The sequence below is a fragment of the Lampetra planeri genome, chromosome 60, assembly GCF_965212315.1.
Source record: "Lampetra planeri chromosome 60, kcLamPlan1.2.h2, whole genome shotgun sequence".
NCBI lineage: Eukaryota > Metazoa > Chordata > Hyperoartia > Petromyzontiformes > Petromyzontidae > Lampetra > Lampetra planeri.
In genome coordinates, this window is record NC_136166.1 from 5,913,164 (window position 1) to 5,939,601 (window position 26,438).

Consider the following 26,438-nt stretch of genomic DNA (forward strand, 5'->3'; position numbering starts at 1 on the left):
ACACGCAGTCAAAATGCAAACAAAAAGAAACAACTCTGATGATGGAGGGTGGGGAGAGGCTGGGTGGGAGGGGAGGGTGAGGAGGGCTGGGTGGGGAGGGAGGGGAGGGGCTGGGTGGGGAGGGTGGGGCTTGGTGGGAGGGTGGGGAGGGGCTGAATGGGGAGGGTGGGGCTGGGTGGGGAGGGGAGGGTGGGGAGGGGCTGGGTGGGCAGGGTGAGGAGGGGCTGGGTGGGGAGGGTGGGGCTGGGTGGGGGGTGGGAGGGGTGGGGCTGGGTGGGGAGGGGCTGGTCACCCCGTGGTGCCCTTATAAAACTCAACGTTTAACCTACTCACGCCGGCTTGTGCCCACCCTCACAGTCGGCCATATTTGCGGAATACACCACGCCGCCGTTGACCCTGGCCATTGACCGACCCAACGTTCCTACCAGCTCCTTCCGCAGGAATGTGTTTTATACCGCAGGATGAGAAATCCGATGAGCTATGAAGCTCTTATTATTTTCCACAGACGTCCCAGTAGGGACACGGGGTCAGAACGTTAAAACAAACACACAAACAACAACAACAACACACACAAACAACAACACACACACACAAAACACTCCGATAGCAGTGCAAAGTACAGGATAGTCAAACACATCAACCCGTCAAGACCTCCCCCCCCCAAAAAAAAATAAGAAACATAACAAAAAATAAAACTAAACCATCCGCTAAAAGCCCAAGGGGGAATAACAAACGGTAGCCAAGAGAAGAAAAAACCCAGCATGTTGAGAGAGCACTGGTCGGTAAAAAAACAACAACGGGGGATCGATGCACATGGAGCAAAAAGATGGCTCAAGTTTTAATGTTCGGGCAGAGGGGGCGGAGGGGGTGGTGGGGGGAGGAGGGTGGTGGGGGGAGGGGGGTGGTGGGGGGAGGGGGGTGGTGGGGGGAGGGGGTGGTGGGGGGAGGGGGGTGGTGGGGGGAGGGGGTGGGGGGGGGGAGAGGGTGGTGGGGGGAGGGGAGTGGTGGGGGGAGGAGGGTGGTGGGGGAGGGGGGTGGTGGGGGGAGGGGGGTGGTGGGGGGAAGGGGGGTGGTGGGGGGAGGAGGGTGGTAGGGGGAGGGGGGTGGTGGGGGGAGGGGGGTGGTGGGGGGAGGGGAGTGGTGGGGGGAGGAGGGTGGTGGGGGGAGGAGGGTGGTGGGGGGAGGGGGGTGGTGGGGGGAGGGGGTGGTGGGGGGGGAGGGGGGTGGTGGGGGGAGGGGGGTGGTGGGGGGAGGGGGGGTGGTGGGGGGAGAAGGGTGGTGGGGGGAGGGGGGTGGTGGGGGGAGGAGGGTGGTGGGGGAGGGGGGTGGTGGGGGGAGGGGGGTGGTGGGGGGAGGGGGGTGGTGGGGGGAAGGGGGGTGGTGGGGGGAGGAGGGTGGTGGGGGGAGGGGAGTGGTGGGGGGAAGAGGGTGGTGGGGGAGGGGGGTGGTGGGGGGAGGAGGGTGGTGGTGGGAGGGGGGTGGTGGGGGGAGGGGGGTGGTGGGGGGGAGGGGAGTGGTGGGGGGAGGAGGGTGGTGGGGGGAGGGGGGGTGGTGGGGGGAGGGGGTGGTGGGGGGAGGGGGGTGGTGGGGGGGAGGGGGTGGGGGGGGGGGGGAGGAGGGTGGTGGGTGGAGGGGGGTGGTGGGGGGAGGGGGGTGGTGGGGGGAGGGGGGTGGTGGGGGGAAGGGGGGTGGTGGGGGGAGGAGGGTGGTGGGGGGAGGGGGGTGGTGGGGGGAGGGGGGTGGTGGGGGGGGAGGAGGGTGGTGGGGGGAAGGGGGGTGGTGGGGGGAGGAGGGTGGTGGGGGGAGGGGGGTGGTGGGAAGAGGGGGGTGGTGGGGGGGGAGGAGGGTGGTGGGGGGAAGGGGGTGGTGGGGGGAGGAGGGTGGTGGGGGGAGGGGGGTGGTGGGGGGAGGGGGGTGGTGGGGGGGGAGGAGGGTGGTGGGGGGAGGGGGGTGGTGGCGGGAGGGGGGTGGTGGGGGGAGGGGGGTGGTGGGGGGAGGGGGGTGGTGGTGGGGGAGGGGGGTGGTGGGGGGAGGGGGGTGGTGGGGGGAGGGGGGTGGTGGGGGGGGAGGAGGGTGGTGGGGGGAAGGGGGTGGTGGGGGGAGGAGGGTGGTGGGGGGAGGGGGGTGGTGGGGGGAGGGGGGTGCTGGGGGGAAGGGGGGTGGTGGGGGGAGGAGGGTGGTGGGGGGAGGGGGGCGGTGGGGGGAGGAGGGTGGTGGGGAGGGGGGTGGTGGGGGGAGGGGGGTGGTGGGGGGAAGGGGGGTAGTGGGGAGATGGAGGTGGTGGGAGGGGGGTGGTGGGGGAAGGGGGGGTGGTGGGGGGAGAGGGTGGTGGGGGGAGAGGGTGGTGGGGGGAGGGGGTGGTGGGGGGATGGAGGTGGTGGGAGGAGGGTGGTGGGTGGGGGGGTGGTGGGGGGGGGGGCTGCATTACCACTGAGGGATGGGACACGATGGGCAGTTTGTTAGGAGCAGAAGGGACTGGGAGAGACGGGGGGGGGGGGGTCAAGGTTCGGCTGTGCACAGCTGTTCTTCACACACAGTCTTCACACACACACAATCTACACACACACACTCCATAAATGACGTCACGCGATTTTGGACGATTTTTGACACCCCCCCCCCCCCCCCATTCGTCACACGACGTCACAAAAAGTCAGACCCCCCCCTCAAATATGACGTCACAAAGCTCTGCCCCCCCCCCCAAAATAAAACATGCTTCAAATCGCTTTAGACTATTGTCATTGTAGTGCGTATTTAATGTGGCGCTGCACTCTAATGTTGTAGGAGAAAACATTTATTAAAAAGTCAATTTAATTAAGTAGAACGTGTTGTCTGTATTTATTTAAAGTTGCGCATTTTTACGTGACGTCACATTTCTCAAACCCCCCCACCCACCCCCTTCGTCACACATCGTCACAAATGTCTGACCCCCCTCCCCCCCTCGTCACACGGCGTCACAAAATGATATTGACCTTCCCCTAACGAAGGCCCGTTCGCCTTTACATTTCATGCATTGACAATAAAAACAAAAACAATCACCCCCAGTATAGCCTTAACAGACTGTTGGGGCAAGTGCTGTTAGCCGATAACCTATGAAGTGGTGATGTTTTACCCACCACACGGGTTACTCGTTTGAGGCTGAGTCGACCTAGGGGAAAACCAGGATCGCTTCAGATAATCGCCACTCGTGTTGTTCAAGAAGGGGGAATCAATCCCGGGTTCGGCCAGGCCCTGAAAGGTTTCGCTAAATCGCTACACTTGCCCAAAATTGACAGTAACATATTGCACACAAAGATAAAGATCACCCATATAAGTCTTAACAGACTGTAGGGGCAAGTGCTGTTAGCGAGCACCTATGAAGGCCGGAACGGCACACGAGGGGTGGGTGGCCAGCACCACGCCCGACCGCCTTTGTCTCCCTAGCGGCGATGTTTACACACCGCACCAGGTACTCATTTGAGGCTGAGTCGACCTAGGGGAGACCCAGGACCGGTTCAGATAATCGTCACTGGTGTTTGCCGTGAGCGGGAATCGAACTCGGGTCGCCGGGTTCATAGCGCAGCGCGCTAACCGCTACACTACCGCTCCCCACATTGCACACACACACACTGACACGCGCGCAACAAAATCTTTGAATCTCTATTGAATTCTCCTCTTTTTCCATAGCGGATAAACATGTGTAGTATCTCTTTCGTGCAAAGGCAACCTTTTGAGAAATAATTGATTAAATATATATATGTGTACTTGATGTTCAAGCTGACCATGCCTCGTTTCTTTTCGGCCCTATCGATTCCGAGCGGGGAAATAGTTTAAGATAAGCAATAGGTCCAGAGAAATACTTGTCATTCGAAAGGCCAACTCGTTCTCTTCCACAGGAGGTAGACATGAATGAACCAAAATTAAACTATGAGTTTTCCGAAAACGCGCTCCGAAAAAAGCAATACTTTCAAACCGCGCTCGATACTTCCGTACCCACCGCTTTCAAGGTAACGTTTTGGCGGACGAAGGTACACTTAGATCTATTGCTATAAATATGTATATTTCTAATAGGAGTTTTTCCCCTTTTTTCTGGCAACAAAACTGACACCTTTTGCAAGGAATCATGCTTACATTAACCACAATACTTGCAGTCAAATGCAAACAAAAAACACAACTCTGATAAATTTCGATTTAAAGCTTTCGTGACTGCAGGGATTCATATTCTTGGTTCTTTCGGTAAAGTCACGTAGAAGGGAAGTAATAAAATAATAAAAAAACAAAACATAATAAAATAACTCTCACGACGTTTCGGCCACAACGCAAGCAGCCGTCCTCAGGTGAAGAAACGTCGTGAGAATTATTTTATTATGTTTTTTTTTATTTTATTTCTTCCCTTCTACGTGACTTTACCGAAAGAACCAATAAGATGAATACTCTGATAATGTATGCATTGTCTTTGAAACTGATTGGTCCATACCAGATGACGCCTTTGGCGTCATCTGGTCGAACACCATATGAGACTAGGCTCCAAAGAAAGCTGTCTCCAAAATATACTAATAGGGGTAAAACCCTATTAGTATATTTTGGTACTGGCAAAGGAGGTCCCACGATGATATGTATAATTCGTCAAAGTTTTATCTTAGCCGAATACTGCGAGGAAGCTGGTTGCATTAGCTACGGAGACGCCACTTAAGCAGACGTGAATCATTATCTCTGCCAGCACGAAAAATCGCTCAGGTCACCACAGCGATGTAATTGTTCTCTACATCTGTGGGACCTTTTTACGGCTCTCAACATTATAATTGTTAAGTATTTTTTTAAGAAAACCCTTTTTACCCTTTACCGGCAAGAATACAGGAGTGTCTTCTTGGTTCTTTCGGTAAAGTCACGTAGAAGGGAAGTAATAAAATAATAAAAAATAAAACATAATAATGAATGACGCTGTCTCCCCGACAGACCTGGTCTTCACGTGCGGACGTCTGCTTGCGTTGTGGCCGAAACGTCGTGAGAATTATTTTGTGACGTTTTATTTTTATTATTTTATTACTCCCCTTCTACGTGACTTTACCGAAAGAACCAAGAAGATGAATCCCTGCAGTCACGAAAGCTATAAATCGAAATTTAATACAGGAGTGTGTTAAGAATGTACAAACACAAAAATAGACACCTCTAATGACGAGCCATCAGCAAGTCTGCATGAATCACGCATGCATGTGTTAAAATGTGCAAAAAAACCACGCTCTCGCATTGTCTTTGAAACCCGATTGGCCTACATCGGAGCAGAGCATCCTTTGTGGCCACGTCTCGCCGGGATTAGATCAAAGAACAGCGCCAAAATGTGGACGGCCCGACGAAAATGCAAACGTCAAGGCATTAATAGATCCGTACGCTTAGGAACTTTCGTTAAAGTTCAGCAGTTCCAATGCTGGATTATATATTTTTTTTTCCGCCTGAGGACGACCGCTTGTGTTGCGATCGAAACGTCGTGAGTTGTTTTATTTTTCTACTCTACGTGACTTTTACCGAATGAACCAATGAGTGTGGATTACTGCAGTAACGAAAGCTTCGAGGCATTGATAGCTGCGGTTGAACGGTTACATCTCGAGGAATTTGTTTGCTGTAATTTCAAGTTGATGACAAACAATGATTGGCTCCAGCCACTCGGGCAATAATTCAGAAGGTGTTAAGATCTTCTGCTCGTGTCAGATGTCAACATTTTAACCACCGTATTTCCTGTATGTATGTCTGGTGGCAAGGTGGTGAGATGTTAACTACCTCGCCTGGTATACAGGAGGACGTGGGTGCGATCCAGACCCTGACGCCTGCTGTATATTTGGATCAAGATTGTGTATTTGGAGTTTGCGTGTCTCTCTCCCCGTGGCCGCGTGTATTTTTCTCCGGGTCCTCCGGTTTTTCTCACCACGTTCAGAGACACAAGTTTGTAGTATTTGGCTGTTATATTCTTGGTTCTTTCAGTAAAGTCACTTTGAAGGGAAACTAAATATTAAAAATATAAAACAATACAATTATCACGACGTTTCGACTGCAACACAATCAATCATCATGAGGTGTGAAAAACACCTGATGATGATTGCTTGCGATGATTGCTTGTGTTGCAGTCGAAACGTCGTGAGAATTTTATTGTTTTTCATATTTTTATTATTTTATTATTTCCCTTCTACGTGACTTTACCGAAAGAACCAAGACTATGAATCCCTGCAGTCACGAAAACTTTAAATCAAAATTTATTTGGCTGCTGCCATACATTTCCACGTGTTCGTGATGGTGAGCCGCCACTTAGTTGAGCTATTAATTTTGGCAGCCGGGTCGCTTCTGAAAAAAGAGATCGATACAGCCCAGTGGGCCTTAGCTGGTAAAATAAAAAAAATAAACTGTTAGAAGTTCAGTTTAGAGCTTAAACTTTTACCCAGCCAGTCACTTCAGCAAGGGGAGGGGGGCTCTACACTGCTGATTAATTCTACAAGCATGTCATTGACGACGATTACGACGATGATGGTGATGATGACAGCCTTCCCTGGATATCATGCAATCTATTTAATCTCGAGATCACGAGTTACCTCCCTGGCTGCGGGGAGGGTGGGTAGAGAAAAGAATAAGTCTCATTTAAATTTCGATTTAAAGCTTTCGTGACTGCAGGGATTCATCTTCTTGGTTCTTTCGGTAAAGTCGCGTAGAATGGAAATAATAAAATTATAAAAATAAACATTATACAATAATTATTTTATTTTATTATGTTTTATTTTTATTATTATAATAATTATTGTATTATGTTTTATTTTTAGTATTTTATTATTTCCCTTCGACGTGACTTTACCGAAAGAACCAAGAAGATGAATCCCTGCAGTCACGAAAGCTTTAAATCGAAATATATTTATTATTTAATTCTAGATTTGAAGCTTTCGTGACTGCAAAGAGTCATACGCTTTGGTTTTTTTCGGTAAAGTCACGTAGGTAAAAAATAAAGTAAATGAAAACAACAAAATTAAATGTAGTTGTTTTCATTTATTTTATTTATTTTTTTACCTACGTTGTATTATGTTTTATTTTTATTATTTTATTATTTCCATTCTACGTGACTTTACCGAAAGAACCAAGAAGTGAAAAATAAATATATTTTATATCTTACCGAGGTAAAGCCCACCGAGCGAACGACTTAATTTTTCAGAAGCTACCCGGCCAACACAAATGACGCAGCTCAACACGCGCGGATCGCAATCACGTGGACATGTCAAGGCGCAAAAGCATCTCAGTAGCGGTGGCGAAAATAATCTAAATAATCCAAGGCCGTAGCCATGGAGTCAACATTGTGGGGGGGGGGGGGGGTGGGATCAAATCTTCCAGGGAATCTCGAGGTCCCCCCCCGAGAAAAAAAATGTAAATTTGAAAACTAATTTCCTGCAATTTCCTACCTAAAATATTAAAAAGAATCACTAACACACAGGATGGAATTTTTATTCATTTTTTTACAATAATGTCTAACAGTGTATTGTATTACATTGCTCAGTTTTTTCTCTTTTTTTAAACCTTTTCTTGTTTCATTGTATGTAATGGCAGAGATTAGGGATTAATAAAGTACAACAATAACCACAATCATATAAACAGAAATCTCTTTTATAGCAATATATTGGCGGGGGGAGGGACATTTTGAGCATATTTGAATATTGGGGGGGGGGGGAGATTTGTCCCTGGCCTTGAAATGATCTTTTGACGAGTTTTTCGCTCTTTCTAAATGTGCAGAGGGCTATTGGCAAGAGGGGGGGGGGGGGGCAAACACATGGATAGGGGGGGGGGGCAAGCACATGGAGAGGGGGGGGGGGGGCATATGGAGGGGGTCAGTCTCTTCTGTTCTGCAAGCGCACTGATAGCATTCAATAGCGAGAGATGGACGCTCACGATCAATTCGCCACTCTTGCACAAGGGGGGGGGGGGGGAACGGAGGACCTTCAACATTCTCTTTTGAAGGGGGAAGGGGCGAAAGAGGGGGGGGAGGGAGGCGTGGGGGAAATTGATCTGCGTCGCATGCAGGATAAAGTTCAGTTTAAATCAGCGGCTGCCAGGCGGGTGTTGTTGTTGTTGTCTGTTGTGCGTTGGTCCAACCTCCCCTCCTACTCCGAGGCAAAGACAAAGGACCGCCGTGTAGCCTCAACAGACTGTAGGGGCAAGTGCTGTTAGCGAGTAGCACCTATAAAGGCCGGCACGGCGCACGAGGGGGTGGGTGGCCAGCACCACGCCCGGGCCGCCTTCGTTTCCCTCAGTGGTTCGACGTTTACGCACCGCTCCCAGTGCTCATTTTGAGGCTGAGTCGACCTAGAGGAGGCCCAGGACCGCTTCAGATAACGATCACAATCGTCACTGGTTGTTGGCCGTGAGCGGGAATCGAACCCGGGTCGCCGGGCTTAGAGCTCGCTAACAGCACTTGCCCCAACAGTCTGTTGCAGGCTATACGGGGCATCTTTGTCTTTGTCTCAGTGTGGGGAGCGCGCTGCACAACGAACCCTCGGCCACCCGAGTTCGATTCCCACTCACGGGCCACCAACACCGGTGACGATTATCTGAACCGGTCCTGGGCCTCCTCCCCTAGGTCGACTCAGCCTCGAAATGAGTACCTGGTGAGGTGTGTACATCATCGCCACTGTGGGGAGACAAAGGCGGTCGGGTGTGGTGCTGGCCACCTACCCCCTCGTGTGCCGTGCCCGCCTTGTTGATCTTCTGTCGCACCGATATGTGGAGGCACACGAATGGACCCCCGCATGCATTGATTTTGTTGCAGCTAATATTTCTGGACTCACTCTAATACCGGATTCTTAATCTTGGACTTCAATCCCGGACGGCCACCACCAACCCTGCAATCTTGGTCACCCAAAGATTTGTTTTGGAAAATTAAAATTTTAAAATAAACCCCATTAAATCGCTCAGCCGCTTCGTCGTAATTTTTTCCCCTTCTAAGAGCTGCAGAAAAACGAAGGTCAACAACGGCACAAAAATACAAATATACACGGAAACATAAATCCCCGGTTAAACTACTAAAGCGGTAGATTTGAAGATTTCGTGACTGCAAGGATTCATATTCTTGGCTTTTTTCGGTAAAGTCACGTAGGTAAAAAAATTAAAATAAAAATTAATAAAAGTAAAATAAAAATGAAATAATTTTATTTTACTTTTAAAAATTAAAATTAATAAAAGTAAAATGAAATAAAATTATTTAATTTTTATTTTACCTAAAAGTAAAATAAAAAAAATTTATTTAATTTTTATTTTACTTAAAAGTAAAATAAAATCAAATTATTTCATTTTTATTTTACTTAAAAAGTAAAATTAAAACAAAATTATTTTATTTCATTTTAACTTTTATTAATTTTAATTTACATTTTTTACCTACCTGACTTTACCGACAAAACGCAAGAATTCTAAAGCGTTGTTCTTAATCACAAGCCCTTGGGTACTGGCGGCCCCTATGAGCCTTTAGCCCCCCCCCCCCCCCCCAGTCAAATGGTGTGGCGGAAAATCACGCTGACTGATGTCTCGTCTGCAAAAGTGCCCCAGAACCCGAGCTCTGAAAATTAGTGAGGAGCACCAAGTTAAAGTGACATCTCTGGGTTCGTGTGGGTAGTCGGTGGGTCTACATGGGTCCGTAAGGGTCTACGGGGTGTCTACGGGTGTCTGTGGTGTCTATGTGTCATATGGGTTTGTGGGTGTCTGTGGGTCTATATGGGTCTCTGTGGTGTCTATGGGTCTGTATGTGTCTGTGGGTGTCTGTGGGTCTGTATGGGTATCTATGGGTCTTATGGGTTTGTGGGTGTCTGTGGGTCTATATGGGTCTATGTGGTGTATATGGGTCTGTATGGGTGTGTGGGTGTCTATGGGTCTGTATGGGTGTGTGGGTGTCTCCGGGTCTGTATGGGTTTGTGGGTGTCTATGGGTTTGTATGGGTGTGTGGGTGTCTCCGGGTCTGTATGGGTTTGTGGGTGTTTATGAGTCTATATGGGTGTGTGGGTGTCTGTGGGTCTAAATGGCTCTTTGTGGTGTCTATGGGTCTATATGGGTGTCTGTGGGTTTCTGTGGGTCTAATTGGCTCTATGTGGTGTATATGGGTCTGTATGGGTGTCTATGGGTCTATATGGGTGTCTGTGGGTGTCTGTGGGTCTAAATGGCTCTATGTGGTGTCTATGGGTCTGTATGGGTGTGTGTGGGTGTCTATGGGTCTATATGGGTGTCTGTGGGTGTCTGTAGGTCTAAATGGCCCTATGTGGTGTCTATGGGTCTGTATGGGTGTGTGTGGGTGTCTATGGGTCTATATGGGTGTCTGTGGGTGTCTGTAGGTCTAAATGGCCCTATGTGGTGTCTATGGGTCTGTATGGGTGTGTGTGGGTGTCTATGGGTCTGTATGGGTGTATGGGTGTCTGTGGGTCTAAATGGCTCTATTTGGTGTCTATGGGTCTGTATGGGTGTGTGTGGGTGTGTGTGGGTGTCTATGGGTCTGTATGGGTGTCTGTGGGTCTAAATGGCCCTATGTGGTGTCTATGGGTCTGTATGGGTGTGTGTGGGTGTCTATGTGTCTGTATGGGTGTATGGGTGTCTGTGGGTCTAAATGGCTCTATTTGGTGTCTATGGGTCTGTATGGGTGTGTGTGGGTGTGTGTGGGTGTCTATGGGTCTGTATGGGTGTCTGTGGGTCTAAATGGCTCTATGTGGTGTATATGGGTCTGTATGGGTGTGTAGGTGTCTATGGGTCTGTATGGGTGTGTGGGTGTCTATGGGTATCTATGGATGTCTATGGGTCTGTATGGGTGTGTGGGTGTCTATGGGTCTGTATGGGTGTGTGGGTGTCTATGGGTCTATATGGGTGTCTATGGGTCTGTATGGGTGTGTGGGTGTCTATGGGTCTATATGGGTGTCTGTGGGTGTCTATGGGTCTATATGGGTGTCTGTGGGTGTCTGTGGGTCTAAATGTCTCTATGTGGTGTCTATGGGTCTGTATGGGTCTGTGTGGGTGTCTGTGGGTCTAAATGTCTCTATGTGGTGTCTATGGGTCTGTATGGGTCTGTGTGGGTGTCTGTGGGTCTAGGTTTGCAGTGCCAACTGAAGGCCTCTTGTGAAGACCACTGACTCTAGCCCAGTGGTTCTCAACATTTTGTTCGCCACTGTGTTACCCCTCCCCCCCCCCCCTCCTTTTTATTTTGTCTTTGCATGAGCCAGCATGGTTCTGAGTTAATTAAACGTTACGAATAACCAACATCTTCTTGGTTCTTTCGGTAAAGTCACGTAGAGAAGGAAAAATAAAAAATAAAAAAATAAAACATAATAAAATATCTTTTATTTGTATTGTTTTATTATTTTCCTTCTACGTGACTTTACCGAAAGAACCAAGAAGATGAATCCCCGCAGTCACGAAAGCTTTAAATCGAAAAGAATAACCAACAGTCAACCGTTTTCAACCACTTCCTACAAGGTTATCCTGAACTAGAGCTCGTAGCTGCAAGCAAACACAAACAACGGAACGTGCAACGGATGGCCGCTGTACTGGCAACGGAATTTGTTCGCGCTCGCTGGTTTACACTGATCGATGTCTTATCGACGACAGCGTATAGCCCCCCCCCCTCCCCCACCTCTAAAAATGTGCGAAGAACACTCCACTGAACTATTTGATTTACCGGCCGTAGCCCGCATTTGAGCTATTGGCTTTCATTCAAGGGTGACATGGCCACACGTGGTCGCAGCTTCTTCGAAGTGGCTTCATCTTCTTGGTTCTTTCGGTAAAGTCACGTAGAATGGAAATAATAAAATAATAAAAATAAAACATAATAAAATAATAATACATCTTCTTGGTTCTTTCGGTAAAGTCACGTTGAATGGAAATAATAAAATAATAAAAAATAAAACATAATAAAATAATAATAAAATAATTCTCACGACGTTTCGGCCACAACGCAAGCAGCCGTCCTCAGGTGGAGACCAGGTCTGTCGAGAAGACAGAGTCTGAATGACACACCCCAGGCTTAAATAGTCGCTCCAAGCCTGGGGTGTGTCATTCAGACGCTGTCTTCTCGACAGACCTGTTCTCAACCTGAGGACGGCTGCTTGCGTTGTGGCCGAAACGTCGTGAGAATTATTTTATTATGTTTTATTTTTATTATTTTATTATTTCCATTCTACGTGACTTTACCGAAAGAACCAAGAAGATGTATTATTATTTTATAATGTTTCATTTTTATTATTTTATTATTTCCATTCTACGTGACTTTACCGAAAGAACCAAGAAGATGTATTATTATTTTATTATGTTTTATTTTTAATATTTTATTATTTCCATTCTACGTGACTTTACCGAAAGAACCAAGAAGATGTATTATTATTTTATTATGTTTTATTTTTATTATATTATTATTTCCATTCTACGTGACTTTACCGAAAGAACCAAGAAGATGTATTATTATTTTATAATGTTTTATTTTTATTATTTTATTATTTTCCTTCTACGTGACTTTACCGAAAGAACCAAGAAGATGAATCCCCGCAGTCACGAAAGCTTTAAATCGAAAAGAATAACCAACAGTCAACCGTTTTCAACCACTTCCTACAAGGTTATCTTGAACTAGAGCTCGTAGCTGCAAGCAAACACAAACAACGGAACGTTCAAACGGATGGCCGCTGTACTGGCAACGGAATTTGTTCGCGCTCGCTGGTTTACACTGATCGATGTCTTATCGACGACAGCGTATATCCCCCCCTCCCCCACCTCATAAAATGTGCGAAGAACACTCCACTGAACTATTTGATTTACCGGCCGTAGCCCGCATTTGAGCTATTGGCTTTCATTCAAGGGCGACATGGCCACACGTGGTCGCAGCTTCATCGAAGTGGCTTCATCTTCTTGGTTCTTTCGGTAAAGTCACGTAGAATGGAAATAATAAAATAATAAAAATAAAACATAATAAAATAATAACACATCTTCTTGGTTCTTTCGGTAAAGTCACGGCGAATGGAAATAATAAAATAATAAAAATAAAACATAATAAAATAATAATAAAATAATTCTCACGAGGTTTCGGCCACAACGCAAGCAGCCGTCCTCAGGTGGAGACCAGGTCTGTCGAGAAGACAGAGTCTGAATGACACACCCCAGGCTTAAATAGTCGCTCCAAGCCTGGGGTGTGTCATTCAGACGCTGTCTTCTCGACAGACCTGTTCTCAACCTGAGGACGGCTGCTTGCGTTGTGGCCGAAACGTCGTGAGAATTATTTTATTTTGTTTTATTTTTATTATTTTATTATTTCCATTCTACGTGACTTTACCGAAAGAACCAAGAAGATGAATCCCTGCAGCCACGAAAGCTTTAAATCGAGATCGACGCGGCTTCATCAACCACCGTTCATCATCGTTGATATCAGCAGCCAAATCATCTCAACGCGTGTCGTTTCGAATTTTTGGACGAGGAAAGAAACATCCACGCGGCCACCGATAGAGACACGCGGCCTACGAATATACAACAACGGGCATCGCCAGGGTCCGGGATCGAACCCACGGAACTTCCCTCGTCCCCAGGCGAGGGAGGTGACATCTCCCAGTGGGCGGGGATGGGCGGAGCGGTGAGAAATCTACGGATGAGTGGACGATTGGGTGAGCGAGCGGATGATTTGTAGATCGAGTGGGTTGGGAAGCTCTTGGTGATTGTCGGTGTGATGAGCGGTAGTGCAAACGGTTTTGCGCTACGAACCTTGACGAGTTCAATACCCGCTCACGGCCCACTCCAGTCACGATTATCTGAACCTATCCTTGGCCTCCCCTAGGTCGACTCAGCCTCAAAATGAGTACCTGGGTGCGGTGTGTAAACATCGCCACTGGGGAGACAAAGGCGGCCGGGCGTGGTGCTGGCCACCCACCCCCTTGTGTTCCACAGTTCCGGCCTTCATAGGTTGCTGCTCGCTTAGAGCACTTGCCCCAACAGTCTATTACAGGCTATACGGGGTAGCTTTGTCATTGGGGGAGTGAGTGTTTACATGGATGTGTGGATGGATGGGCAGGTGGCTGTATGGGTGAATGAGTTGGCTATCGGATGGGCTGAACGAGAAACATCGGCTCTGTGAGTGGCATTTGGTGGGTGGGTGGGTGGCTTACGTGAGATGACCCTTGACCTCGGAGGCTTGACGCCGCATGTTACAGATTGTTGTTCTAAGCGTCATTAAACGTCGAGAGGAGGACGCTTGTTCGTGACTCGGGAGAGAAACACTTTCGTTCGCTTCGCTTCACGGGTAGATGGCTTTCACCACCGATATTATCCACAATACCCCCCCAATCTCCATTTCGGAGGATTTACCCACTATTTTTACGTGACTTTACCGAAAGAACCAAGAAGATGAATCCCAGCAGTCACGAAAGCTTTAAATCTAAATTTTATGATGTTTTATTTTTATTATTTTATTATTTCCCTTCTACGTGACTTTACCGAAAGAACCAAGAAGATGAATCCCAGCAGTCACGAAAGCTTTAAATCGAAATTTCCCAAATAGCCTGAACAGACTGCTGGGGCAAGCGCTTTGTCGCGAACATATCTTGTGAAGGGACGGAAGGGCACACAAGGGGGTGATGCTAGCCAGCACCACGCCCGGCCGCTTTTCTCTCCCCAAGTGGCGATGTTTTTTTTTCATCACACCGCAAACCAGGAAACTCGTTTGAGGCTGAGTCGACCTAGGGGGGAGGAGGCTCAGGACCGTGGGCTGGGAGTCGAACTCGGGTTCACCAGGGGGGAGGTGGAGGGGGGGAATTCTTAGCTCGGTAACCACCGTGCCACCACTCCCCGGCTCTCACCAAATGCCTTGCGCATGTCCTAATTTGATCGACACCTCCGTGTTTTTAAATCCTTTATATTAAGTTCGCTTGCTTGCTTGCTTGCGTGCTTGCTTGCTTGCTTGCGCGCTTACGACCGTGCAAATCTTTCGGTCGTTTTTTAACCCACTTCTCGTGATCCAATCGAGCTGACATTTTGCACACAGACTCGTTGTGCGTGACAATTTATTTTCGTAAAAAAAGTTTTTCCAAAATTTTACACTTTATAGGTAAAATTTGTTTTATATGTAATTACCAATTGCTTAATGGTGGCAGGCAATCATCTGACCCATAGGTGGCAGCCATCTCAAGCCAGAGGACGAGAGGACTCTAGCCGCCCGTTTCAAAGACCAATGTGAGCTGGGTTGTGAACCCATTGAACACGCATATAAAGGATTTATATAAAGTGAAAAACTTTGTTTTTACGGGTTATTTTTTTCAGCAATGCCCCACCCACTACAATTGCCCTCCACCTGCACGGGTGGAGATAGCGAGCGAGCGTGTTCGATGGCAGCGGCAGTAGCAGCAGGATGCCCCTCTGAAAGGGACGTCAATCAGGTCGGATAGAGGCGTTTGTTGTCTCTGTTGTGGCTGACCGTGAGTGTCAGGGGGGTTGGTGGGGGTGGTGTGAGCGGGGGGGGGGATAGGGAGGAAGCTGCTTCGATTTCTGAGCAACTCGGTGATTCGTTGCCAGACGTTGACAAAGGCGCCGTAAAAAAAATATGTGATGAAAAAAAACCGCCGTCATTTCATTTTGTTCTGGGACAATTTTTTTTTTGGAAGTGACATTCTCGCGCAAATGCCCTCGCTATCGATCGAGAGATGTCACGCACACGCAGACACACAGGACCTTCTGTAGTTCAAGTTAGTCAGGCGCTTAATGCACGTGGCAATACTATTCTACACAAAATTCACTGACTGTCCAATTGTGCCGTTTTTTTTATTTTATCAGGTAAGCCCCAATGAGTTGTATAGCTTTTATTTTTTTATTGTTCAGAAGCGACCTGGAAAAAAATCAACGCGACCACGGGGTGAGAGAAAGAGATAGATACACGCAAACTCCAAATATACAGCAGGCGTCAGGGTCGGGATCCAACCCACGACCTCCTGTACACCAGGCGAGGTAGTTAACATCTCCTAGCCACTGTGATGATGAGAGAGAAAGACACGCAAACTCCAAATTAACAGCAGGCGTCAGGGTCGGAATCGAACCCACGACCTCCTGTATACCAGGCGAGGTAGTTAACATCTCCTAGCCACTGTGATGATGAGAGAGAAAGACACGCAAACTCCAAATTAACAGCAGGCGTCAGGGTCGGAATCGAACCCACGACCTCCTGTATACCAGGCGAGGTAGTTAACATCTCCTAGCCACTGTGATGATGAGAGAGAGAAACACGCAAACTCCAAATATACAGCAGGCGTCAGGGTCGGGATCGAATCCACGACCTTCTGAATACCAGGCGAGTTAGTTAACATCTCCTAGCCACTGTGATGATGATGATGAGAGACACGCAAACTCCAAATATACAGCAGGCGTCGGGATCGAACCCACGACCTCCTGTATACAAGGCGAGTTAATTAACATCGCCTAGCCACCGTGTGTTCTACAGGAGACGAGCTGGGGGGAGAGATGGGGATAGAGTTGGGGGAAGGGGGGGGGGGGGGGTAGTGGGGGGGGGCTCACACGCGTTTGCCGGGCTGGTTAGTGGATGACACAGACAGCCAGAGACAGGAGCCGTCTTCCTCGCCTCGCCGCCAGTGTTCATGGCTCGGGTTGAGCAGGTTTATCGACGGGACCGTTTTGCCTTTTGGCGTTCCGTGGTCTGCCGCTGGTGAAACGGGGCCAGTGTCCCATCTGCAGCAGCGTCAGCCTCACTTGAACCAATACTGACGCACTGCCCAGCCGTTTAAAGACCGGTTTCCACATGCAGGCTCTCATCAGCAGTGTGCTCATGGCCAAGTCCGGTTTGGCAGCCAAGGTGTCCACTGAATTAGTCGAGAGGCATTATTAAATCCTTTATGTTAAGTTCACTTGCTTGCTTGCTTGCGCGCTTACGACCGTGCAAATCTTTCGGTCGTTTTTTAACCCACTTCCCGTGATCCAATCGAGCTGACATTTTGCACACAGACTCGTTGTGCGTGACAATTTATACATCCACTTTTTAGGATTTTTTTTTTCATATTTAATTTAAAATACCAATGTGATAAAAATGAAACTCTTACTCAAGAAAAACAGAAATGAATAATAAAATAAAACCGATGCCACGCATATAAAGAATTTATAGTGAAAAACTTTTGTTTTTACGGGTTAATTTTTCTTTTCATCAGCTGTGTACTGCCGTGTGGAAAATACGTAGCCTGTCACTCCATTCGGAGCTCTGGGTCTTCTCGCCAACAGTTATGACCTCCCCCCTCCAACCCAGCTTAAATATACGCTGCCAAGCCTGGTGGTGCCCATTCAGACGCTGTCTTTCCGACAGACCTGTTCCTCACCTGAGGACGGCTGCTTGCGTTGTGGCCGAAACGTCGTGAGAATTATTGTATTATGTTTTATTTTATTGTTTTATTATTTCCCTTCTACGTGACTTTACCGAAAGAACCAAGAAGATGACTCCCTTCTCTATTTTTGCGCAACGTGGTACCCTCTAAAGGAACGCCTGTGCTGGTTTAAAACATTTAGTCTGGCCTGTCTACGATCCACGTTGGGTTTAACCAGACTGGATCCTGTGAGAAGCTCAAAGATCTTTGAAAGATCTAGACACATACCCATCAGTGAGCTCCTCCAGCAAGCGAGGCTGCGTTGCCTGATTCACATAGCTCGCATTGCCAGCCACCGCATGCCTAATCAGCTTCTGTTTGGCTGGATAGATGGGCCTAAATGGGAATGACACGGACTAGAGAAATTGATGAAAAAATGTAAAACAGAAGGATGTGGAGATAATTGGCTGATGAGTGCTACCAGGCCTCTATGGAGGAGGTTGATGCAGTAAGCTGCTGGGGAGTTGGAGGCAGTCGTCCATCAGCAACACTTGAGGGCAGAGAAAACACAGAAATTGGCACAGTGGGGAGAACAGTTGGTGCATCTGCCATTCATCTCAGTCAGGCAACCCACAGCACCCGGGTCTGTCCTGTGACCTCCTGCCAGCGGGCCTTCGACACTTCACATGACCTCAAAGTGCATCTCGCATGGCACTAGCACCATGGTGACGTCACTGGCACTTAGTGGTTGTATGTGTAATGTAGTAACTCGGCGGGAGACGACTTCACGGGTAACACACTCTTTATTTTATCAAACTTGGTTACAGGTGACTAACACCTACTTTGTATCTCGGGTGACAAACACCCACTTAGCTACTTGGCGACTAACGCCCACTGAGCTACTCGGATGACCAACATCCACTTAGTACTCGGGTGACAAACACCCACTTAGCTACTTGGCGACTAACGCCCACTGAGCTACTCGGATGACCAACATCCACTTAGCTACTCGGCGACTAACGCCACTGGGCTACTCGGATGACCAACATCCACTTAGTACTCGGGTGACAACCACCCACTTAGCTACTTGGCGACTAACGCCCACTGAGCTACTCGGATGACCAACATCCACTTAGCTACTCGGCGACTAACGCCACTGAGCTACTCGGATGACCAACATCCACTTAGCTACTCGGCGACTAACGCCACTGAGCTACTCGGATGACCAACATCCACTTAGCTACTCGGCGACTAACGCCACTGACTAAGTCTTCAGCTCCGTCTTCGGGTCTTCAACTGGGTAACTCTCCCCGAGTGCTCTCGCGCGTCCCCCTTTATACCCCACCTGCGGACGTCGCTGCGAGCACCCACTTATTCGACCAATCGCCGGGCGCTGGCTACGATCCTCTTTTCCCACATCTCATCGTGCCTCACCACTCACTCCGCGCCGCCCCGTCATCTGTCACTCCCGGCGCGCGCGTCCACACCACGCCCACAACGCGTGCCCAACCCCGCACCCCGCGCCGCCCCGTGATCCATCACTGTCACAGTCGGCGCACGTCAATACCACCACTACATCACCCCCTACCACATAGCTCGCAGCCGCCCCGGCTGCTATAAAAATATACAAACCCCCCCTGTGTGCCCCGTAACACAACACAACAACAAGAACAACAACTAAGCTAACAACACAACACGACGCGAACACTAACATCCGCAACCCTCAACCAATGCCACCGCGACAATAGAACAATATATACAAACCGGCGAGTGACAATAGCAATGTGTATGCAAAAAAAATAAATGGAAATTTTTTTTTTTTCTTTCGACTCGTGCAGTGTCCCCTTTTCTTCCGAGCGTCCCTACAACGGGACATTACCCCGGCAGAGGGGAACACCGGGCGAGCTCGGTGTAGAGCAAAAAAAACGTCTTCATGAAAATTGTTGAGACCTAGCCCGAGTCCGCCTTGCCGGTCCGTCGTACGGCACCAGACGCGGTTGAACGTCCGGTGGTGCCGGCGGTTCAGGAAGACATCGGCCAGGCATCGAGGACTCGTGCGTGCCCCGGGGTTCAGGCTCTCGACGGTCAGCAGCCGTCAAGCCCGAGGCACCTGGGGGTGGGTCAGGTGGAGACACGTGAGGAGCAGCCTGCGACACCTCCCTCCCCGAGTCGACGGTCACATCACACGCCCGGTCGTCACGGCACAGAACGGGGTCACACGGTGCCGCATAGGGCTTCAGTCGGGAGGGGTGCACATACCAACGGCGTTTCCCCCATTTAATCTGTATACTCTGGGGTCGTGCAACCCGCACAATTTCCACCGGTCCCCTCCAAGGTCTCAACAACTTGGGGGACGTAGCCAACGGTGCGTGTGGACAATGCAGCCAGGCCTTATCGCCTGGTTTCCAATCATGCGTATGCACCCTCCGCTCATGCAATTTCTCGTTTGCAATTTGCCGCGACCGCGAATTCAACCTTGCCGCCTCCCGCGCTTCAGTCAATTTGGCGATATTAAATTTGATGTGGTCTGCCAATTTAGATTTTGCACGTGGCTGGGAAATCCCCAGTTGGACGTCCATGGCCGGATCGGCCTCCCGCCCATACATAAGAAAAAATGGGGAAAACCCCGTCGCCGCATGAGGGGCCATTCGATAGGCCGCGAGTACCCCCGGCACCTGTAAGTCCCAATCAACCTGATCGTCGCAGACCTGTTGGCACAACATAGACGTAATCGTCCTGTTCAGACGCTCAACCATCCCGTCAGTCTGCGGGTGGTAGGGGGAAGTACGCACTTTCTTTGTACCCAACAGGTCGCACACCTCGCGCAACAAAACGCTCGAAAAATTCTTCCCTTGATCCGTCAGCAAGCGTTCGGGGGCGCCCTTGTCCAACACATAACCCTGGACAAAGGCGTCCGCCACCGCCGCAGCCGACTGGTTGGCGAGCGGCCATGCCATAGGCCATCGGGTGAAGTATTCCACGCCAACCAGCAGGAACCTATTTCCCCTTGGTGTAACCGGAAAGGGCCCCAAGATGTCCAACGCTACCAATTCGTTTATACGCGAAACCTGAATGGATTGCAGCGGTGGATTAGCTGCCAATGGTGGCGGTTTCCTTTTTGCGCACCCTACGCATCCCTTAAGAATATTCGCCACGTCGTTACCCATCCCCGGCCAATAATAGTCTCGCTGGATTAGGGCGAGCGTTTTGTGAAAACCCAGATGCATGAGCCGTTCATGAGCTGCCAGAACAACCCTACCCCGCATAGCAACAGGCACAACGAGCACGTGACGCCGGGACATGTTGTCCCACCTCATCAAAAGGCCCTGTCTGCACACCCAGGAACCGACCCGCGCCTCCCCTTCTTCGGGAGCGCCAACTTTCCGACGCAGCGTAAGTAGGGAGCTGTCGGACATCTGGAGGCGGCCCCACTCAATGAGGGGCAACGACAACAGCGAATCCCTCCCCGTGGGGGCGTCCTCTCCCGGGGTGTCAGTGGCGGCGAGCGCAACTCCCGGGGTGCCGGCGACCGGGGGTTTGCACCGCGCTGATCCCAACAAACATGTGCAGTCCGTGCACGGCGGCAACCGCGACAAGGCGTCCGCGTTTGAGTGCCGCAACCCCTTGCGGTAAATCGTCGTGAATTGGTAGTCTTGAAGGACCTCCAACCATCGGGACAATTGGCCCGATGGCTGTGCCACGCGCATAGCGTATTGTAGAGCCGCATGGTCCGTCCGGACCGTAAAATGACGGCCGTAAAGATACGGCCTGAATTGCTGTGTAAAAAAACACAATGGCTAACAATTCACGACGAGTTACGCAATAGCGTTGTTCTGCGGGGGAAAGAACCCTACTACCGTAGGCGACCACCCGTTCAACCCCCCCGACCACCTGTGAGAGCACCCCCCTGATACCCGTATTGCTGGCGTCCGTGTCAAGCAAAAACGGTTGTGTGAAATCGGGGTAACACAAGGGGGGAGCCTGCACCAAAGCGTCACGGAGGGAGCAGAACGCAGCCTCCTCTTCCGCCCCCCAGTGAAACCTCACACCCTTAGCCGTCAAAGCGTGCAGGGGCTTGGCTATGGTGGCAAATTGCTTGACAAAACGACGGTAATAGGAGGCAAACCCAATGAAACTACGAACCTCCGTGACCGAGGTTGGCGTTGGCCATGAGCTGACGCAATGCGTCTTAGCAGGGTCCGTCGAGATCCCTGAACGACTCACGATATGGCCCAAATACCTGACCGATTCCCGAAGCAGAAAACATTTAGCCGGTTTAAATTTAAGCTTAGCGGAACGCATCCAGAGGAACACCGCTCTCAGTCGCTGGAGGTGCTCCTTGAAAGTCCGACTAAAGACGATAATATCGTCAAGATAAATCAAACAGGTATCCCATTGGAGCCCCGACAAAACCAATTCCATGAGTCTCTGGAACGTGGCGGGAGCGGAATGTAAGCCCATGGGCAAACGGTTGAATTCAAATAGGCCCCCAGGTGTCCGGAAAGCAGTTTTAGGTTTAGACTCGTTATCGAGTGGCAATTGCCAAAATCCAGAAAGCAGATCGAGTGTGGAAAAAAACTGCGCTCCCGCCAAGGCATCCAGCGACTCATCCATCCTGGGGAGCGGATACGCATCCGCCATCGAGATTTTGTTTAAGCGGCGGAAATCGACACAAAACCGCAAGGACCCGTCCTTTTTCTTTACTAGGACAATAGGAGCACCCCACGGACTAGAAGAGGGCGAAATGATATCTGCCGCCAACATATCATTAACCGCCGATTGCACATGTTCCTTCTCAGCCGGGCTGAGCCGGAAGGGATTCTGACGAATAGGGGCCGCGTCCCCTGTAGCTATGTGGTGGCGCAACAGGTCAGTGCAGCCGATATCGTACTTATGTTTGCTGAACACGTCAGCAAACTCGATGAGCAAACCCCTCAATGCTCCCAATTGCACCCCGGACAAGTTAGCAGAACCCGCACACAGCGAGTCCAACCACTCAGTCCCCTCATCACTTTGAGGATGCGACTTGACAGTGAAATCTGCTTGAGCCACGAGCCGTTCCTCAACGGGTAGTGGCGCGGCGTGAGCCAGCACCGTTCCCTGCGCAATTACGGCCGGCCGCGACCCCGTATTCAGGACCATTACGAACGGCTCACTGTCCCCTCTCACCATGGTTTGAGCAACCGCTAAGTCGAGGCCCTTACTGGCTCTGTTTGACGGCCCCAACAGCACCCCCTGTGCCTCCGCACCCACCTCGAGTGGCTTCCTGAACCGAAGGGGTACTAACATTTGCGATCCCGGGGGCACCCGTACAGTGTGAGTCGCCAGCGCCTGCACCGTCGCACAAACCGTGCGCACTTTGGTAGGGCTCGACAAGAAGGCAACCCGCCGACCTGACGGAAGCTCTATGCAGGCCTGATCTATAAGAATTTTGATGGGCATTTTTGACAAAAAGTCCGTACCTAGCAAACAGGGAACGGCCAGCGACGATGATACCAAAATAGGGCCCGCTAATTTAATGTCACCAATACAAATAGTCGCCCGAATCTGGCCGATGATCCCCAGGGATCCCCCATTCGCCGCATAAAATGGCACGTCTACCGGCAGAAGGGGTCTACTTTGGACGGGAAGAATGTTATAAATAAGGTCCGAGATGATGGTGGCCGACGCACCCGTGTCAACAAGCACCCGGACCTCAACCCCGTCAATGAACCCCGTTACCACGGACGACCCGGCCGACGCAGCCACGATCCTGTGGGCCAATTCGGACCACTCGACTGCTTGCGGGCCGCGTACGGACCCCCCTCGCCGAATTGAACCCCCGGCACCCAGCCGCGAACCCCCCACCGCGAAGCGGCGACCCGAATGTGCCGTGTTTGTGGACCGAACGTGTGAGGTGCCGCGACTTGCCGGGTTTTGTTGGGATGACTTGTGGCCCTGGTCGTCGTCCCGACGTGGTCCTGCGGCGCGCTGACGCGGGGCCCGGCACCCGGCTGCGACGTGACCCCGAAGGCCGCAGTTGTAGCAGACGACGGACGTCGTAGGTTTCGGTTGCTCCAGCTTGCGGGGCGAACGTGTGGGCGAACGACCTCCCGTTCTCCACTCCCCCGGACGCGATGCAGCGAAGGCCTGCTCCTGCACCGCAGCTGGCTGAGGTTCGGCGATCGTGGCGGCCAGTGCCGCGTTCCCCGGCCATTTGCAGACGACCCCCGGCTTGCGTTTGAGGACCTCGTACGCGTGAATGCTCGTGGCGATCGCCAGGGAGCAGATCTCCATCTCGTCTGCCACGTTGATGGGGACCCCCAACTCGTGGGCCAACACCAGCAGCTGCTCCGTCACCATGGCGTCCTTCCCCTCCTTATCCATGCGGGGAAAAGCTGCGTCCGCCAAGGCGAGTAGTGCCGTGCGGTAGGCTAGCGTCGTTTCCCCAGCCACCTTCCGCCGATCGTAGAACTGGTGGCGACACGTGGAGGGCGGCCCGAACACCTTCGCCATCAGGTGTAGTGCGGCCTGGAGCGTAGAGCGGGACGACCTTGCAGCAGATGTGAAGGCTGCAAGCGCGTCGTCGTCAAGCATCGCTGGCAACGCACGCAGGGCAGTGGTGTCGGACCACCCCGACATCTCCTGATGAGCGAGGAACCTTCGTTGGAAGGCTCCCCAGTCGCCCCCATCCGCCTTGAACGCCGACAGCGCGGGCAATCTTTGCTGGAGGACCCGATCGTCGTCGACGTCGGAGAGATTTTCCCGCGCTCCGCTGGAGTTGTGTAAAATGTCGGCTCGGTTGTCAGGCGCAAAATGGAGGGCTCCGGCGCGCTCTGATGACGTGGGCTGCGCTGCGCGGAGGTGTCCGGCCACGTGGCGTCCGTGTTTCCCGCCAATCAATGGCGGCCCCTCAAAAACGGCGGGAACTTCCAGACTTTTGGCGCGAAGCGCCTTTTGGCGGGAACCCGCCAGCCTCGCTCCTTCCTCCAACCCCGCAGCCGTTTTCCCGCCCGCTGGAACGGAGATCTCGGCCAAGATTGCAGCGGCGGCGAGCAGCAACTCCGCCAACCGGGAGTGTGCGTCTTGGAGGCTGGTGTCGGAGGCAAGCAGAGCGTCGGCCATCACCGCGAGGTGCTGCATCGGCGGCCACTCCTCGTCCTCTCCTCCCGAGGTTGGTGTCCCCGGTACGCCGTCGTCATCCCGACCTCGCTCGTGGGTACGGGTAGTCTTCCTTGTGTCCATACTTCTTGAAGACAGGTTTACTTCTGACGCCAGTTGTAATGTAGTAACTCGGCGGGAGACGACTTCACGGGTAACACACTCTTTATTTTATCAAACTTGGTTACAGGTGACTAACACCTACTTTGTATCTCGGGTGACAAACACCCACTTAGCTACTTGGCGACTAACGCCCACTGAGCTACTCGGATGACCAACATCCACTTAGTACTCGGGTGACAAACACCCACTTAGCTACTTGGCGACTAACGCCCACTGAGCTACTCGGATGACCAACATCCACTTAGCTACTCGGCGACTAACGCCACTGGGCTACTCGGATGACCAACATCCACTTAGTACTCGGGTGACAACCACCCACTTAGCTACTTGGCGACTAACGCCCACTGAGCTACTCGGATGACCAACATCCACTTAGCTACTCGGCGACTAACGCCACTGAGCTACTCGGATGACCAACATCCACTTAGCTACTCGGCGACTAACGCCACTGAGCTACTCGGATGACCAACATCCACTTAGCTACTCGGCGACTAACGCCACTGACTAGGTCTTCAGCTCCGTCTTCGGGTCTTCAACTGGGTAACTCTCCCCGAGTGCTCTCGCGCGTCCCCCTTTATACCCCACCTGCGGACGTCGCTGCGAGCACCCACTTATTCGACCAATCGCCGGGCGCTGGCTACGATCCTCTTTTCCCACATCTCATCGTGCCTCACCACTCACTCCGCGCCGCCCCGTCATCTGTCACTCCCGGCGCGCGCGTCCACACCACGCCCACAACGCGTGCCCAACCCCGCACCCCGCGCCGCCCCGTGATCCATCACTGTCACAGTCGGCGCACGTCAATACCACCACTACATATGCATGTCTGGGCCTCTGAATGAGTATCTATGAGATGGTCACTGGCTATAGGTATCTGTGCATGTTTACGGACCTCTATGTTTGCATTTCGGTCTACCTGTGACCAAGGGTAAAAATTGGAAAAAAAAAATATTGGGGAACTCGATTTAAAGCTTTCGTGACTGCAGGGATTCATCTTCTTGGTTCTTTCGGTAAAGTCACGTAGAAGGGAAATAATAAAGTAATAAAAATAAAACATCATAAAATAACTCTCACGACGTTTCGGCCACAACGCAAGCAGAGACAGAGTATGACTCTGTCTCCCCGACAGACCTGTTCTCCACCTGAAGACGGCTGCTTGCGTTGTGGCCGAAACGTCGTGAGAATTATTTGATTATGTTTTATTTTTATTATTTTATTATTTCCTTCTACGTGACTTTACCGAAAGAACCAAGAAGATTGGGGAACTCATTAATGATTTCTGACTCCGCTACGAGACCTGAACCGTACCAACAGGCTGAGCACAAGGGGGAAATCAGACTCGAGTTTTGACTCATAAATGAACATGTTTTGCCTGTTTCAGCTACAAGTTCATTTACGATGAAAATATATTTGCAGACCTTTTACACAAGTCAATTTAACACGTAGTAGGCTTTCGCGACCAATATTATTCATAATGAAGGTTTTTGGGTCAGATCGCGTTATTTATAAATGTGTCGTAACCCTTCACCACCCGCAACGGCCAATCAGTAACAAAATGTGTCTCGTTTTTTTACTGTTGGAAGCGTATTATCAAATAAATACAATTACAATTCCTTATAAGGGAAACAAATACCAATGAATAACAATTGAATGATTACCAATCTATATAATTACAATACCCTCCCCCCCTCCTTGCCTCGAATCACTGCACCAGATTGAATTAAATGATGGCGTCGCCCTGCTGCTGTTCTATTTAAGAACGGAAGCAACAAGAGAGCTTCACCATTCTTGCCCGATGAAGCTGATTGTAATTATCAGCGAAACGTCGTACTACTCACAATTTAAATGCTGTTGATCCTCTCTTCAGCACACCGG